This window comes from Linepithema humile, chromosome 4 (genome assembly GCF_040581485.1).
Source record: "Linepithema humile isolate Giens D197 chromosome 4, Lhum_UNIL_v1.0, whole genome shotgun sequence".
NCBI lineage: Eukaryota > Metazoa > Arthropoda > Insecta > Hymenoptera > Formicidae > Linepithema > Linepithema humile.
Genome location: NC_090131.1, coordinates 8,646,840 through 8,664,991, shown reverse-complemented (window position 1 = coordinate 8,664,991; position 18,152 = coordinate 8,646,840). Strand labels below are relative to the sequence as shown.

At 34.3% G+C, this 18,152-nt stretch overlaps 1 protein-coding gene across 9 annotated transcripts in view; it reads left to right on the top strand.

Moving 5' to 3' along the window:
- The window catches only part of cic (Putative transcription factor capicua), a 66,507-nt gene that overhangs the window by 22,333 nt on the left and 26,022 nt on the right, over positions 1–18,152 (top strand). Inside the window, exon 1 of one of the 9 annotated variants that reach the window (XM_012360252.2) lies at positions 3,085–5,764. The exons of 6 other annotated variants lie outside the window; for them this stretch is intronic. The gene's annotated coding sequence lies outside the window, so the exon portion shown is untranslated. Of the gene's footprint in view, positions 1–3,084; positions 5,769–5,797; positions 7,919–18,152 lie in introns of those variants that run through there. 2 more of the 9 variants (XM_012360255.2, XM_012360254.2) reach the window with 2 other exon arrangements.

The window sequence follows — 18,152 nt, the reverse complement described above, 5'->3', positions numbered from 1 at the left end:
TTGTGATACTCGAGTTACATTTTTAATTGTATTTCTAGCGACTTTCATTATACAAATTTTCATTAGAATTCATAAAATATTACACAGAACTCTAATAAAATCGCATTTTTTTTAAATTTCCAAAAAAATTTAGGAATTTCCAAGGTACGAGAGAAAACGTGATAATTCTTCCCATTTTGATTTTAGTATTTCGAGTGTTACGAATTATCGAAAGAGTTAATGAAATTTAAATAAAATTTATTTTTGCATTAAATCTATATTATAAATTATTCAGAAAATTTCATGTAATCGTTAAATGAATAAAAAATATGTATTCATATGCGTGTAATTTTAAACTAAAATTGATTTTTAAATTATTTTTATATTTTTATAAAATCTTATATAAATATCAGTCACATAAAAATCTTATTGTGCACATATGACATCAAATTGAAATGGTTTTGAAATTAAATTAATGAATTTATAAAATCGTACATAATTATCAACCAATAGTGAGTACATGCATAATTATCAATTAATAATAATGCACATCTACTTTTTTATATTCACATATAATATCAATTTCAAGTTGATTTCAAAATTAAATGTATGCCTTATATGTATTTATGTAGTCATATTGACATAAATATGTAAAAACAAATTTATGTATTTGTATAACGTGAACATATATTTCTTTTATAGAAAACTATATAGTTATACGTTATTGTACAGACACATTTATTTTTACGCATTTAATGATCACGTAGTATTTTATGCAACATGGTTGCATATTTAATTTAGAAATCAATTTTAATTTGAAATTATATGTACACAAAATATACATTGATAATTATGCATACACATATTTCATATTAATTAATAACGATTATTTTTCTACAGCTCTTCGCAGAGTATCACACACACATACACACACCCACACACTCAAAAGCGATTTGTTACTTGCATTCGTCTTTTATCTCATTCGTGTAACACGGTGTATACAGGTGCACCTCCTTCACGGTGACTGTAGAACGGGTTTGTTATATCGGTTAGAAACGACAATCGCGCGCAACCGAGGCGTGCGTGTGCAAATTATACGCGGACCAGTTGCGAGGGGAGAATGAATGCTAGACGATGCGCACGTGACCTAGACCAACCAATAGGCCGCGGCCCATTCAACAGCATCTTGTCACCAGTATCGTATCTAGTAGTCCAGCGCCGTCGTATCCGTTACTTCACTATTCTTACAACTTTTTAAAAATTTTTAACGAACGATTACGTTATTTCGGAGAATTTCGTCTGTTGTAGATTTTAATTTTTATGTAATATATAATTTTGATGTGCAGTTTTGTCTTTTAATTCTGATAAGTTCTTTCCAAGATTCATATTATTCCTGTGAACTGAGCACATTACAAAATTGGCGATCTCGGTGGCGATGTGTTTTATAATAATTATAAGAGGAGTAGGACACTTGAGTAAGTCTGACGCATCATCGCGATTCTATGTTTACCTACTACTTCAGTATTTGTTTGTATTTCGATATCGTCGGTGAGTATTGGCGTGCGATAGTTCTTGGACCGAGATCGAAAATTCGAAGAACCTGCTTGACGATATTTGTACATCATTGTGTATCATGTCTGACGTTAGCTATTTATATATGTATACACAATATATACGCAATATATAATCACACATACACACGCGGGCGAATCTCCCCCTCATGCATGTGTGCCACACGTATACACACGCGCACGTTTCTTCTCTCTATCTTTTTTTCTTTATTTCTTATTCTATCCACGCATGCGTGTGTACGGATCACGCCAAAGCGGGTGTCTTCTGTAGACAGCGCCCGTCCGAGTTAACTATGATTGTGGAAAAAAACCAAAAATATAGATTTAATGTTTTATTTTATAAACTGATATCTAACTTAAATAGTATTTAATATAACTGTACGATTTTATGATACCGTTTATTTTAATTATTAAGTGTATAAATTTATTTTTGAATAAAAGTAAAGTTTATTATTTCACTTTTCTCGGTAAAATCTTTATTGTGGAATGAATTATTCGTGCATTCATTGTTGCTGTTATGACTCTCTATCTATCCTCGCGTATAATGATCGCTCCTGCTTGGTTATGCAGATAACGATTGTGTGTACATATGCAAGTGTGTGTAATGCGAGTCGCTTGAACGTTTTCGTACAGCGTATGAACAGGCTACTGTTACAGATGTCTACTTTGTCCACGGGTCTTCTTCCTTTCATCGATCTTAATGCGCACTCAAAACGAAATTTGACAAAGAGCAAAAACACATGCGTTCTTTCGAGAAGTTATAAAATTTTTCATATTCCCAGAGTACATAATAAAATATAAAACTGTACGTTTCTAAAAAATCTTGAAGACTAAAAATTACTTGTGAAGATAAAATAAGGGAAAATAGATATAATATTTAACAAAAAGTGAAATACAGTTTAAACTTATCGTGACAATAGTAGGATTTATCAGGAAGTTTAGAGAAATTTTAGAATAAACAATAAGTCATAAAGCTGTATTTTCCTTGTATAATACTTTGAACTGGAAAGATAAATATTATATATCTGGATGCGTATTTTAAAAATTAAATTTTATTTAGGAACAATAAAATGCAGATAGGAGGTGAAAAGGTGAAAAAAGTAGCAGCAAAAATGGAATAAAAATGCCGAAGTAAAAATGTAGCAAATGTCAAAGACGCTGATCCTTGTTGAATGTAACGGCAATGATAATAAGAAGCAGCGAAATTGAATTTGAATTTTTTTATTCTTTTGACTACTCAAATAGCAACTTTAAAACTTCGAAAGAGCAGATGACTTGGTTTAGCATGATTCATAGTTCGTCATGATGCAACTAGCGGTTAGTTGCTGATGTGAGACTATCAGCTGTGTGTAATCAGCTCGCAGAGAGAGAAAGAGAGAAACACAAAGAAAAGAGATACGAGATTCATAATCATCTTACTAAAAATATATTCATAACGTAACACAAAGTCTACAAGAACTCACGCGTTTTCTATATCCGTTATTATCTATTATAATACTATTATTTATGCAATAATGAATAAATTAATTACTAGCAAAACGTAACGTCTTTTTCTGTGTGACAAAAAATTTCTGTTCTGTTCAATTAAATCTATATGTATGTAAAAATCGGACGAATATTTTTATTTTATTTTGGAACAAAATTATGATAATTTCTAAACACCTGCAAATTTTCATCTGATAACTTGCAAAATTTAATTATTAATGACTCTGAATTTATGACTCTGAAAAGTAACGAATATTTTTTTATATACAATACTTATTTTCATCATAAACGACACAATTTTCACTTTATAAGAAAAATATATATAATACAGAATTGAAGTATAAAATTTCACATATCAGCTCTAGTGAAGCTCGACTATATCTCCTGTAACATTCTGTTAGAGATAATAATATAAATTTAATCATGTAGGAATTATTCATTTCATCATCTATTCAACATAATAGTTGCCATTAAATCTTTTATTATATTTGATATTAATATTTTAATTGGACGCCATATTTTTCTGCCTTTGTTATCACAAGTTAGAGATTTATTATTAATAATCTTGTTAAGTATGTATCGAGCAAAAATTGTTCTGAAATTAAACTAAAATTAGCTAAAGATTTTATCATCTTTTGTATCTTCTTATGTGAAGCGCATTTTGTCGAAAATATTTTTCTAATTCGTGTAAATGTTTTAATTAAAATACGTTTTTTTAAATGTTCTTATTGGGAAAATATAAATTTGTATTTTTACCAAAAAATTGCAACCTTGAGCGTTTATTATCTAGCACTATATCTATACTCTCTGTTCAGCATTAAATAAAAATTGCAACATGACTATGTAACTTTATATATAATTATTGTTTAAAAAATTGAAAAAATTAATCTAAATTTAATTCTAATTTAACTCTGAAATTAATTTTCTTAACTTTTTTGAAAAGTTTTATAATGTTAAATTCTTGAAAAAATTGATATTGAGTCTGTGTATTCTCCTCTCTCTTTCGTTTTTCTTTCTCTCTTTTATTATTTCAACATGTTAAAATTAATGAAACTTATTTCAAAATTTTGAGGAGATAAATCTATATTTAATTTTCCGAACTTCAAAATTAATTGTTCTAAGCTCTTAACTGAAAAGGCGCAGTCTAACAGACCTGTGGGCTTGATATTTTACGTGATTACACAATCCCCCCTATTTAAATTGTAAAACTTACTGAAATATTAATTCTTTTGTATAATTTCATCTTTCTTGTGTGTAATATTTGCAAAATACGTTTTGAACCAAAAAATTGAATATTAGTGATGATAATTAAGATTATATGATGCTATATCAGCAATGAAATTTATTTATTTCCATAATTAAAGACGAAAAAAGTATTATTGAAAAAAATTACAATTAATATTAAACTCAATTAAATAAATAGACTTATTTTAAAGAAAATTATTTTAAATTTTGTAAATGTTTTCAAATGTACTAAATGCTTTAATTAAATTTTATTTGCGATAAAAATAAAAGAAAGAAGTAATAGTGACGGGACGGCGACTTGTGTTTCGACACTTCTGAGGATACAAATTGGCGGCGACAGGCGGCTGGTGGTCATGTGTGCGTAGGTGTGCTTGCTCCGGGTTAGATGCTCTCGAGTGCTACGTATGAACGTATGCATGCATGTATGCATGTATGCGTACGGCATCGATGGTCTCGCGTGTCGATGATGAGCCACCACGCCGCCACTATTCGGCGTAAGCAACATGTAGTTATCGCGTAGCCGAGCGTGCGTACAAATGCATGTGTGCGTGTAAATGCTCTCAGCGAGAAGTATATGTACACGCGTATATGTACATGAAAATGTACGCGCAAAAAATGCACGCACGGGTATACGAAATGCTGTCAGGAAGAACGTACGTGCGCGCGCGTGTATATGCGTGTCGCGTTGCATGTGTTTGTATACGTGGGTGTGAGAGAGGGTGCCTGTCACAGTGCACGCGTGCGTCGTTCCGTCCGAGCGATTCTATGAACGTACATGTTCGAGATACAAGCGAGGAAGAAGTGGAATACTAGGAGAAGGTGGTAGTAGTGGTCGGAAAAGGTGAAAGAGAAGGAGGAAGCGCAGAGAGGTGGAGGAGGCAACAACGGCATTCATAGTAGTGGTATAGAATAGTAGTGGTGGAATAGAATGCGCGACGTATACCTTCTCTGTATGCGCGCGCGCGCGCGTGGCTGGCTGCTCGGTTGTACGAGCTTGGCTCGTCGCAGGCGGGTTCAGTTGAGCAATCGCGTTCGGAGTCGATACACGCGTGCGAGCGAGAGCGACGAGGAGAGATTCATCGATAAGGATTGACGAGGTCAGGCGGAGAAACGAGGAGGGAGGCACTACCGAAAGGAATTATCGGCGACACGTCAAAACGTGTGCACTACAACGATGTCAATAATTCGGTTACGCCGGCTAAGATCTCGAGTAGTAACGATGTTGTGGTCGTCGTCGTCGTCGTCGTCGTCGTTGTCGTCGTTGTCGTCGTCGTTGTTGTCGTCGTCGTCGTTGTCGTTGTCGTTGTCGTTATCGTCATCGTCGTTGTCTCGATCGTGTTGCTCTCCCGGTCGGTAAAGATTATCGCGCAGCGACCACACTTCGTGACGTGACGCGAACGCGTTGGTGCACGTGAAACGTGCTGCGAGGAGCAGCGCAGAACCTCTTCGCCGCCGCTGAAATACGACGAAGCGAGCGATCAAGGGTAGGTAGGTAGGTAGGTAACGCGCGACTATGCCGTTCACCGTCAGCTACTTGGCGTGATTCCGAAGTAATTCCTATCCCACATTTTTATTTTTCTATTCACTCGTTTGTCTCCCGTGTACGATGATGCACATGTGTCTCTCTGCGAGTGCGAGAAAAGTGTAAACCGGAGTGAAGTCGCGCGGACAAAAGTGTCGGTGGAGTAACGTCTACATGAGAGAAAAGTGTGTAGAGCACCAGCATGCGCACGCGTATGATTGTGCGCGGCATTTACTCGAGTGCGCGAGTGAACTCTCCGAGTGTATGGGATAGTTCCTTCCCCTCTGCATCAATGTACATACGCGCATGTGTGTGGTATGCGTGCATCTGTGCGCGTCTGTCTTCTCTTGCTTTCTTGTCGTGCTTGTGTATCATGATGATGAATATGTGTATGTATGGCGTGCGTGCGTGCGTGCACGCGAGAGTGCTTAGTGACTCCCGATAGGTGCCCACACTGGGTGGGAAGTGGGCGCGTGCGTAGAGTAGTCAGTCGCATGTTACAAACATCCACACTACTTGTCCTAGAAGTACTATACACTCCGTCGTCTGTCTATTTATACGACATACACCTCTCTCCCCCTCCTCTTTCTCTCTCTCTCTCTCTCTCTCTCTCCTCCCTTACCCCACCTTTCCCTTTCCTTACATTTTTCTTTTCTCGTTGTTCTATCTTTCTCCGTGTCCCTTTCCTTAGCGTACTTTAATTCCCTCCTTGCCAATTGTTCCTTCTATATATCGGCCGTTTTCTCTTCCCTTGTTCTTTCGTCCGTGTCTTAAATCTCTCTTCCCTTCTCTCACTCACGCCTTTTTTTCACTTTCTTCTCTTTCTCGTTCTCGTATTCTTCCTCCTCCTCCTCCTACGCGAAAGCACGTCTTTCTCTTTCCTTCCTCTCCATCTTGTATCTCTTCTTTGCGAACGCTAGCTTATTCAAGTTGAGTCAGCGACTCTACTTTTCCTTCTTTACTCTTTATTTTTCTTCTCTCCTCACAGTCGTTCTCTTACATACACGCGGAATGCGCCGCCAGGAATTCTCTCTCACAATGGATTTATTGTGTTAGTGAGAATGGCTTCGAGCGTGCGCACGTTTTCCCGGCGCGCTCGCGCGAGAGTGAGAACGAACGGACGAGTGAGCAAACGAGCGGACGGTGGGCGGCTCGAAGGAAATGTGTGTGTGCGCGCAGTGGGACTTGATTCTGAGAGAGCGCCAAGTGATCGAGCTGCCGAGTCAAGATGGAGCTGCTAGTAGACACGTCGAAACCTCACGAGCTCCTCACAGATTCGACACGGCGTCATGCTTTCTCGCCAGTAGCTCTTGTCTCCTGACCATTCTTGCCATGTACAAAAATTCACCTGCCGAAATATCTTAAGCCTACGTGTGTTCGCATTCTCTTACTCCATCTTACAATTAGATGTGGTAACAATCGCTGCCTCTCCGGTCTGTCGCTATCTTCACGTCAAATCCCACAGTGCCATGATTGAAATGTCTGTGTAACTTTTCTCTATTCGTTTGTACATTTTCTTGCAAAATAATCGTAATGTGATTTCAGTGCATTTTCTTTCTTTCTTTTTTTTTGCTCTTTGTCTTACGTTCTTTCTTTCCCTCTCTTCCCTTTTTTCTCTGTCTATCCATCTATTTACTATTTTATTTATTTGTACATCTATTCTATGAGTGTTGCAATAGCGAAATTTTTGATATTGTGTTCGGAGTTTTTTATCGGATTTATTTGTATTTCTGTTTCATCAGAAATATATTGATTTCGGTAATGTGTTTCACAGAGCTCAACGCGTTCTTCGTAGTCTGATTGTATCATGCGATATCGCATTCGCATATAACGTGCAATCAATCCCCCCACCCTCTCCTTCTCTCTCTCTCTTTCTCTCTCTCTCTTCTATGAATGTATACGTGCACTAATGCCTTTGCGCGGTGCGATTGATTACGCTGCGGCGAAACCGTGGTCTTCGTTCTTCTGTGAATGAAAAGTGTACTTACGCAGGATGTAATTGAGAGTGACGAAATGGTGGTACTTTTGTACGCTGTACGCTGCATCAGTTGTGAACGAATTCAGTTTGGAGACTGTCGATCCGCTCGTTCTGTGATTCTTGATGCTGACGTGACAAGTAAGTCTCTCTTGACGCTTTATTTCGAGACTTTCAAGACCTTAATAAATGATGTAATAATTGAAGAAAGTAACATTGGCTTAGTTTAGTACGCTTACTAAACTGAGCCATTAATATCGCTGCAACGATAATGCACAATGTTATTTTTCATCAAGAAATTCAATATAAATATTTGACTTGGACGATGTTTATAGTTTAATCTTATATTCAAAATTGTTTTTAATTCGATTTTAAAATACTAGATTTACAATTATCAAATAAAAAAAAATCTTAATTTGATTAAAGTACTACATAGATCTTATTAAATAAAAAACTGTACTTTAATTTGTAATTGTTGAATATAAGATTGGACTATGAAAATCAACCTGTAACTTACACTGACTCGTAGTCCTTGTTGGATAGGAAACTCTGGTTGTGAAATTGCTCGATAATTTTCTCGACTCGAATATTTTCGAGCTTATATAAGTATATTAAAGGATTTCTTTATTACATTTTGCAAAATACTACATGATAGTAAAAGCACATTATTATACGATTTTACCATATTACAAAGCCAGTATGATTAAAGTATAATCTCAGTTTAACGGATTCTTTATCTCTCTTTCCAGTATTATTACTATAAAGATATCGCAGAGTTGAGATCACCTGACATCAGTGAAACCGATAATTGATTGTCTTTGTTTGCTATTTTTTCAACAATGACTTCGATCGGAAAAGAAATCGAAAAAACGTCGACTTTACGAAAATATGTCGCGGTGATATATCTTGGTCTTGTTCCCATTCGAGACATTGTGCCATTTCGATAGCGCCGAATTTGCCGGGTATATTTTTGTCCGATAGCAACCGATGGAAAGTTCAAAGTTGAATCACTTGCGATCAGTGATAAGATTATGTCGCTATGCGCACGCTCGCGCGCACGTGCACGTCTACAGGCTCTTTTCTTCTGTAACTTGATAGTTTCCTTTATTCTCGTCTTTGCTCTTGCGACACGCTCATTGACAGCGATCTCCGAATATTCATAGTTGAGTTCGTTGATCTGTCGAATTAGGGCTATTAAACAAACGGTTTTGTCTATCCCAATACCAAACAAATTTTTTTATTAAGTGTATAATTGCTGACAATTGAAAAAATTGAGACACCTATTTTCTTGCAGACCTCGTAAAGCGATCGATTAATTTTTTTATACGCATGCTTCATGTCTGACGTTTATCAGAACCGTTTATGTATATTGATATAGAGAAAGATTACAGATTATGAATTTGCTTTATCTGCTTATTTTCAAATAGTAAACAGTAACATTATGTAATCCGTGTAATTCAATCTACAATCTGGGACTATGATAATTTCAAGTGTTAATATCACTTAAAACATGGTGTCGTGTGTCGTTTTTTGATAGCATAATTTTATAACGCAGAACAACACTATTGTAGGATTTAATTATAAGATTGTATGAGATATTATTTTGCATAGCATATTTTAGAATTTAGTTTCGAATTTAACAGAAACACTATTCCGAACATTGTGAAATTTTTTATTTTTATTAGCAGAAAATTGGAAATTATTGCATACCCTTACAGTATAAATACTGCAATGACACATGAGATAATCAATAAATCTAGCTATGAATTTAATCACGTTAATTTAATTTACGTATCCCAGAAAAGGCTAAAAAGTTGAAAGACACTATGAAATTTTTCAGACATTCATCAGAATACCGTAAACAGTTTACATAAGGCAGCAGAGGAAGATAAATATAAAAAAAGTAGAAAGTTCAATAACAAATTATGATAGCATAGAGCAACTTGTTCGGTGTAAGAAGGAGGGACACACAAATGGCGGAACACAAAGAAAGAAGAAGATAGAAAGATATATAAGAAATTTGAGAGAGAGAGAGAGTGAAGAGTAAAAAGAGTGATAAGAGCAGAAAAGAACGGAATATGGGACAAAAAATGTGAGAAAATCAACACACACATTGAAGGGAAAAGATGCTCTGAGGTATGGGATTTATAAGTACTATGAAGTCGAAGGAAAGAAGAGAGGTATCTATTCAAACTGTGCAAACGGAAAAATGGATAAAATATTATCAGGACCTTCTTACAAAAAATAGAGAAAGTATAAAAGAACAGTCAATAAGAATCTCTCAATAAAGGTACAAGGAAGAAACAAAGATAGATGCAGACATGGTTGGAAAAGCTATTAGGAGTTTGAGGGATGGTAGAGTAAGTGGACCCAAAGAGATATACGCCGAAATACTGAAGAACGGAACAAAAAGTTGTTTTTAAAGTACTGGCATGGATAATCGAGAAGTGTATCAATGGACATCCAGTTTCAGAAGAATGAAGAGTCTACATATCTTCGATTCACAAAAAGGGTGATAAGAGGGACTGCAGCAATCACAGGGGCATATCAGATTAGTAACTAGCAGATTATGGAGCAAAATACTAAGAGATATTATCGAAAAGGAGCACAGTGAGAAGAAAGATGAAGAGTAGAACAGATTCTATCTGCTCTGGAAGATCATGCATCGATAATATATTCTGTCTTAAGCAAATTATTGAAAAACGAATGAGGAAATCCACTTGACATTTGTGGATTTAAAGATGACGTACGACATAGTACTTACATCAGAACTTTGGAGGACGTTGAAAGAAATAAACATCAATGTCACCCTGATAAGGGTTTCCTACAGAATTTATATAACAAATCGAAATCAAGACCAAAAATCGAAAGGTATCTAAGCAGGGAATTTGAAGTAGGCTTACTAAGAGGCTGGGATGCTGTGTGTCATCAACATTATTTATAATATACTCAGCAACAGCACTGAGATTATGGGAAAGGAAAGTTAATAGAATAGGGATGGAGCTGACCAAATTTGTATACGCTGCAGTTTACTAATTACCAAGTGATGATTGCTAGCGATAAGGGAGGTGTGGAGTATATCATAAGGAGGAAGCTAATAGAGGAATATACAAAGTGGAGACTAAATATAGACAAGACCAAATATATATATGTGGGATCTAAGACCAGCGATCTGAAAGTAGACAGGGAAGAGAAGATTCAAACGTGCTACAAATATAGATACCTAAGAGTAATATTTGACAGTACGAGCATAGACGATAAAGAAATAGAAACAAGAATAAGTCAAGGGAAAAAGATAATATTGTGCTTGAATTGAATATTTTAAAGCAAGGACATATCTAAGAGAAGAAAATATTATATATATAACGCAATGGTAAACAGTGGTCTACTATATGGCGCGGAAACTTGGAGACTGACGGAAAGATATAGAAAATTTGAAGCAATGAAGATGGACGCAATGAGAAGATCATTAAGTATCTCTAGAAGGGACAGAGTGAGAAACGAGACCGTCAAACAAGTGGGAGTAGAGGATAGAATAAAAGATGGCATTAGTCGGAAACAATTAATATGGTATGGACATGTTCAACGGATGCAAGATAACAGACTCTTAAAACAAATCCTAGAGTGACAACCCTCAATCCGAAGAGAGAGAAGATTCAAGACAACACAAGAGCACAAGGAGTGAAGTGGGCAATGAGTGCGAGGGAACTGCAGGCGAGAGATTGGCTGAACCAAAGAAGATAGAACTTAGGCATCGGATAATGTCGGAAGACGTTCTAAACCAATATACACGGTGTGTGTATAACAGGAAAATATATATACATGTATAATTTAATTTACACAATCAAAAGCTGAAATAATAAAATATTAAAAATGGATTGTACAAAATCATTGTATATTTTGTCAATTTAGATAATTATTTGATATCGGATGTATCTTAATTAGTAGAATAAATTAATGAGATAAAAAAAATATAAAATATAACGCTTGTTGCTAATACAAGAAACCGAGGAATTTTTTTATATTTTAGATTTTTAGACTTTTTACATGTTCAAACACAAAATATCGCGTAAGAAGCGTGCATCGTTTTTTGATAGCATAATCTTAACATAATATTGTTACATTATGTCTATGTTAGAACACTCTCTCCGTGCGTTGTCAAGTTTATGTAACAAGACATAAACAAGCGTTACACGCGCATTATTTATTCTTTTAATTGCAAAGAAATATATGTATATTACATATAATTCTATCTAAGAAGATACTTTTAATATTTTCTATAAAACATAAAAGTAATAAAAAAATACCTGCACTAACTTTCTTCAAATATGAACTGTCGAAGTATGCAATTTTCGCAATGATAACCGCTTGATAGCATGAAGTAACACACAACGCGCATCGAAATAACCAATTAACAGAAAAGAGGCAAAAATGAATGCGAATATCGACTTTACATGGATTTTTAGAAACTCTTAGAAGATAGGATAATGTTGCGCAATCAATTTTGAACGAAGACAAAAGCAAGCGTAAAAAGTAATGATAGGCGGCTCGATGATTCGATGATGATCCGCCGAAAAGTGAGCGACTTTTTTTTGCGTACGATAAGATGCTTTTTTAATGATTTTTCTGAATGCACATTTATGTACAATCAGGAGCATTGAAAGCTATTTACTCGGATATCCCCAATACTTTCCAAAAGCATTTACTACATTCTTTAGTTTTCCATTTTTTCTTGGATGCTAGATGGAGATTAATAGATTAATAGATGGAGAGGGAGGGAATCCAATGGACGCCAGTCTCCATTTAACATCCAAGAAAAAATGGAAAAATAAGGAGCATAGTAAATACTTTTGTAAGATGATGAGGGTACCCAAGTGAAGTGAGTTTTCAATGCTCCTGATTGTACATTTTGTGTTATCGTACGCACGACATGCTGGACATCTATAATATCTTCTTCACACATATAAACATACTTTGATACATTAGTTATGTTGAATTACAAAAGTCTTTATACTGTGGATCCAATGAAAGTAGAGGGGATAGAGCGCTTTTCCCCTTCTGGTTTCTATGTGAAGCGGGCCGCGGTTTATGAATGTTACGTATACGATAATCGTTATCGCTGTGCGTCATTATCAGCAACTGGTAAATGTACCGAGTGTTATTCCTTCCGGACTAGAGATCCTGAATATCTGCGATTAAATTATTCGATTAGATGAAATAATTATTAACATACTTGCACAAGTGGCGAGATTAATAATCAGCAAAATCTAAGATTTGTCCAAGATTTATGACTCGTAACACGTTTATTGACAATATATTACACTAGTAGTCACTTTATTAGTATTGCTCAAAATCGGTTACATAGGCATTACATGTTTTTGTTTTATCACAATCGAAATTGTTATAGTTGTAACATTTGTAAAGTGAGTAATAATGTAATCAGTATATATGAACCAAATACAATTGAGAGATGGTTTTAAATATGTTTAGAATTATATCAAAATTTTTGCCAATTAAGAAATATTTATTTCATCCAGGTTTTTTCTCCTTAAAAATGTGTAAACAGTATCGATTTGTAGTTTACGATACTTTATTTTATTTGTATACTTTATTTATTTCTGCAAAATATTATATTTTAGAAATACCTCATGTTTATCTAATATTTCTTTCACTAGTAGTTTACAAACACAATTAAAATAAAGCTTTTATAATAGATATTGTATTTATTAAAAATTAAGATTAAAAAATGAGTGAAATATAATGTATATTCTTACAAAGACATGTTCACAGAACACGTCTGAATAAGTATTTAGGATTTATTTTTATTCAAATTGATAGAATGAATATAATATCAATAATATACTTCGGCAAAAAATATTAAAAATTTTTTTTTATTTAATTATAAAGAAAATTATTAATACTAAATCTAAACTCAATATATAATCAATTTTTAATAAGCTGTTTTAAAGGGTAGGCTTTAATCTTCAAATTTATGCAAATTTGAATCGCGAAAAAATTTTCGCAACTCTATAAAGTCATTAAAATTTGCTAAATTTTTTAGGTTTAAATTTTTTTAAATTTTTTATCTTGTTTTCTAGTGCAAAAGTATCTTTGAGGAAAATAGACTTATGAAAATGAAAGTAGAGACTTTGTTCTTCAAAATATTATAACTTCAGAAAAATTGTATATGATATTTTTTGCATAGTTATAACAGTTGAAAGGTCGACAATTTTTCTACAGAAATTTAGTGATTCTTTAATTTTTCTGTTAAATGAATGTATATATTTGAAATAATCACCTTGCAGAAATAAAAAAAGTAGTGCAGAAAAATGAACTATTTATGAACTTTCACATTCTGTATATTACAAATTTTGTGCATTGGACAGGAACTTAGTATTTTTCAACGTTGACTCAGCCCCCCTAATCTCTTAAAAGTAAAAGTATCAATCTTAGCGATAGAATTGAAAGCTATTTATGAACTATTTATGATAAGCTTTAAACTAACATAGTTTCTATTTTCGAGTTTGCTCTTTTAATTTCCAAACTACTTCTAACTCGTGAAAAATATTAAAGAAGTAAAAATACGTCATATTCCTGGGGAGAGAGAGAGAGAGGAGGAGGAGAGGGGAGGGGGAGGGGGGAGGAGGAGGAGGAGGAGGAGGAGGAGGAGGAGGAGGAGGAGGAGGAGGAGGAGGAGGAGGAGGAGGAGGAGGAGGAGGAGGAGATGTAGCGCATAAATTTCAAGAATAAAAGCTCTTAAAATTATTCTGATTATTGAACTGCAATTTCGTTGCAACAAAACTACTCCACATCTCTTTTACAAGTAAAAATCACACTTGAAATAAGATATATTAATTCTTTTGCGATTAAATATTTTTTATCGATTTAAGAATTTGAAAAGAATGCGCATATTTTAATTTTTCAATTGTAATGCATTTGCGCAAGTACTATTTCATCATAAGAGAAAACTGCACTTAAAATAAAAGAAAAAAAGAAATTATATTTCGCGATTAATATTTGCGCATGTAGTGATAGCGGTATATTGTTACGGAACAGGCGTACATAGATAAATATCTATCTCCCTTTTCCTCCTCTCTTCTTTTCTATCCTCTCTCCCTCTCTCCTTTTTTTATTCTTTTTTTTGTAATTCACGTGCACGTGTGCGTATAACGTGCTACATGCACTCACTCATTGGTTACGATGTTTTGTGTGATACTACGACCGTTACAGAATTATCACACATATGCGTTGTGACACGTGGATTTTAATATGTCACTCATAAATTCGCGTCGTCGACAAAGTCGGCTCCATATGACATGGCTAATGTGCATCCATATTAACGAGTGGTATTGGTCAGCAACATTGATCGACATTGGATCAATGTTGTTTCAATATTAGCAGCTAATGCACTAACTAACATTTGCGCACGTCGCGTGGAGTTCATTAAACGACAGTGTGTAAAAGCGCGAAGGTCAATTCACAAATCGAATGGGACAACAAATCGAGTTAATCAATCATTTTAAATTAAGGTAATAATGCCAAGTAGAAGTTTTATAACATGCTTATAGATATCTTGCGATATATATCTAAAAAGAATTGGAAAGAACAAGAGGAAGAATGTAATCGTCTTTGAAAGTTTGGTTTAAATTCGCGATTTCTTATTACGTAACTGATATTTATTTTATTTAGTAATGATATAAAAAAAACTTTCTATTTATTGTGGCGCAAAATTGACATCAAAATCACAGTGACTTATCATCATTTAATACGTATTATTATGCATTTATTTGCAATGTTTTTCATCTTTCAAGCACTTTTTGTATTCTTAGTTAGTAGAGAAACTTTTTTCAGAAGTTATATAGCTACGCTCCGAATGATGCGAGCGTTACTGTTCGGTGCATGCGCGATTGTGCAAACATGTGAACTTTATTTCTTCATAGCATGTTATTATCCCGGCCACTAAATTGTGCATTCAGTGTATATGTTTTCGCTCTTTTGAAATCGGTTTCACACGATTTTTCCCCCCCGTATGCTTCTTTGCCGTACGTATGCACACGCTCATTTATGCAACACGATAAATCGAGGTTTATCGCGCAAAGATTAGAATAGCTCTTTTATTTTTTCTCAAGAACGATCGTGTAACAGTTTTTCCGTCTCTTTTTTAATTTGGTCGCAGCTTTAACAACAATTGATTGTTGAAATAACTACAAAACACAAATCTTATTACAGAGATATGTTTTTATATGCATATAGAAAAATATAAGGAACTAAGCTTGTTTTAACTATGTCTAAATGTATTAAACTTTTGACCGAATATTTGTCTTCTTATTATTACAATTTTCTCGAAAATACTAAAAAATATTTAGCGTTAGAATTATTTTTTAATTTTTGATATCTGAAATGTAATTCAATATTGTAAGGTAATGACAAGTAAAAAGTGTTAAGATATATCTTGTTTCAAGTAGTTGGCGTACGTTTCGCCCGATGCGATATTGGTATAAAGCGCGACCCTTCCTCTTTCCAACCATCTTGTCATCCGTATGCACACATTTCGTGCGTTCTCTTTCTCTCGCTCTTTCTCCCTCCCTCTCTTTTCCCCTTTCAATCGCGCGTGCGCGCTCGCGACAATATGACGTCACGGCAATACGAGTATGTCATTATTGCTGGGCATCAGTCAATCTGTTTATGGAAGATACTCGCTTATAACTAGATTATGATTCGTGTGCTGCAAATGGCCCTCAAAAGCCTAGCTGCGTTACATCTAACCGAATGTGATGCGTGCGTGCGTGCGTACGCGCGAATAAGACAAACGGAGTAAATAACTCGCGGCTACTTTACACGTAGTCAAAGATTGTACACTTTCTTTCAGAATAATGATTATTATTATCGGGAGACGGTCACTTTCATTCTCAGCTACTCGGTGCTGCGGAAGACCGAATGATGAATGACTGCACGTGCGATTTGTAATAATATGATCAAAGTTTAATTGCTTGAGAAATTTCCGTTATATGAACTATCGGTGTTAATCTCTCGTGTACAATGATTGGATGTGATAAAAAGATTATTTTTTTTTTTACAAATAAGAGTATAGTTCGATTGATTGAAAGCAGATGTATTATAAATTAAACTTTGATATTACAATATTCGTATTCTGTCCCATTTAAAAAGATTGTTAACATTAATGTCAATCATATTAAATAATTTAGGGGGGAATAATTTGAATCATACAATCATAGAATTTTATTGTTTTTTCTAATCCAAGATATTAGCAGTTTCTGAAACTAATCAAATGACAAATTTATTTACAATAAAAGACTGTAAGAACCTAAATTATAACTATTCGTAGACTATTTATTCAAATTCTGAATCGATACATTGTCAAAGATTTATCTTTTTCTGTATTTTATTTTATTTTATTTATTTTATTTATTACGCATTAATTGCGTAATAATATTTATTTATGCCATAGGATTTAAAAGGCTTTATAATATTTACTGAGACTTAAAAATAAGAATTACTACACTGAAAGAATCATAAAACATAAAAATATATAGTAATTTTTAATCACAATTGTTAGTATTTGTTATATTTGCTATACTAAAATTTTCCTACTCTGAGTAATCAGAAAGATTATATGATGTCGTGTAGAGACATCACTCATGCATATACACGCGCACACACATACATACAACAGTATGCACCGCGTACATGTGCGATGATGGAACGTTAAAGGGCAATGTCACGCCGTAATGAGTCTGGAAATTCATCGATGCTTCTTTCAAATCGCTATAAATGTCATTTAATGCGTCTAACACGTCACTTTTCCTTGCCCTGATACTCCATTAAAATATCCTCTTTTCTTGTGAAGGAAGCGTACAATGTATCGAAAAACAGATAAACGTTAATAGTGACACAAAGCTTCACTGTTTGAGAAATTTAATTAATTTTATCTTTGCGAATATTTCATCTTCGATATATCTCTAGTTTGCTCGATCCATCTACTTCCAACAAATCTTTGATAATTCTTTACTGGATATTTCGCTTTTCAAAAATTCAGTTTGAAAATCTAAGAAGAAATCCAATGTTGTATTTATTAAAAAATATTCTTATATTATTTGTTTGCGCCAATTGTCGACAAGTGCAGCCAGATTTTGTCCGGTTTCGCACATGCGCGACGCGACAAACACAAATGCCTGAAATGCTTTAGTCTAATAAAAAGGAGTGTTATATCGTACCCGTTCAATCATTTTGAAAAATCAGTAAAAAAGTAAAGTGTATGTTTCTATATGATATAACTTGGCACTAATGCCAGGTAGACGAAGCTCATACTAGTGTCTGCCTTTTTCTGTTCCTGCCATCGAACCGTCGCGCAAAA